Source organism: Penaeus monodon, chromosome 15 (assembly GCF_015228065.2).
Source record: "Penaeus monodon isolate SGIC_2016 chromosome 15, NSTDA_Pmon_1, whole genome shotgun sequence".
In the NCBI taxonomy this organism is placed as follows: domain Eukaryota; kingdom Metazoa; phylum Arthropoda; class Malacostraca; order Decapoda; family Penaeidae; genus Penaeus; species Penaeus monodon.
This window is the reverse complement of record NC_051400.1, coordinates 15,646,505-15,647,772: the sequence shown is the minus strand read 5'-3', so window position 1 is coordinate 15,647,772 and position 1,268 is coordinate 15,646,505. Positions and strand designations below refer to the sequence as shown.

General features: G+C 33.2%; 1 pseudogene; it reads right to left on the bottom strand.

The window, feature by feature from the left end:
• Positions 1-1,019: 1,019 nt before the first annotated feature.
• The window catches only part of LOC119582238, a 12,761-nt pseudogene continuing 12,512 nt past the window's right edge, over positions 1,020-1,268 (bottom strand).

Genomic DNA, 1,268 nt, shown 5'->3' with positions numbered 1-1,268 from the left:
TGTATAAAGGCAAGTTACTGTCTTAGTATAGTTTGCAATATTTGTCTCCTTTACAACTGGTAGTCTTGAAGAACAAATGGACAGTTGATTAAAGCCCTTTCCTAAAGTACAATCACAGACAAAGACCAGAAAATATAAAAAGGGTGTATCTTTACCAGCTTTGAACCCTGAAGCACAAAACTAATTTTGTTTGTCTTCTTTGGTAATACCTTTAAGAATTTAAGACCTATACTCACAAATAAGTCAACAGCATGGAAAAAACAACTAAATAATTATTACTATTATAATTATAATTTATATTCTAAATGATTTTTTACTTACCTATATGATATATCCTTCTTCCTTTTACTTTTATGGTTATTTCTGCAAAGGGTATTCACCCTCCCCAAGACCTACAGACCTACAGGCAGATAAACCATCTCAAACACTATCTTGAAGATCCACCAAATAATAAGATTCACAAAATAACAAAAGGCCTGTTTCTATTTGTTTTTCTTAATTGTTTGAATGGGCAGAGATCCTTCATAAACATCTTAAAATAAAGAAACAGTGACTTTTATTTGCACGACTAGTCTTTTTTATTATTTCTTCTTGTTTCCTCTTTTCCTTGTGCAATCATTTCCACACATGACTGCTATGAGCAAAGGCAAAGCTAAATGAAAAGATGTCTTCATCTACTGCTTTTGTTATCTTTGAAAATCTGTTGCTTGACAGGTATCAATTGAATATGAGATTTAATAAATGCATGTCACCATCTCAAAAAAAAGTATTTACTATCTGTTCAAGTTTTGCCCCCCTCCCCTCCCATAAAGCTTCAATTTAAATTCTTTAATTTTTTACATCACAATAAACACTGATGTGTCATGGCACCATCAGTAATATAAAGTTATAAAGTAATAATTCATCCATGTAATGTTTTCAATCTGTTTCTTACCATCAGCACTCATAGCTAATGTCTAAATCCTTGTAAAGTATCTAACATCTTTATGTATTGCGTACCATCTACATCACTTAAATACTCAGGCAACCATGTCTTTGACGATGATAACCTCTGAGTCATCACTGGGGTTTGAGGTCGGCATCCGAGTCATAGCTTGCTTGCTGCTGCCTCTTCCTGTCATTTGCTTGTTGTTTCTCAACTGCTTCTTCAGCTCCTTGCGTTTGGAGTTAGACAAGTGCTGAGGGGATGTGAACTTATTCAGTATATACAAGTGTTATGTTTCAAGCAATAAATGTGTTTTCAAAATGATATTTATTTTAACATATCC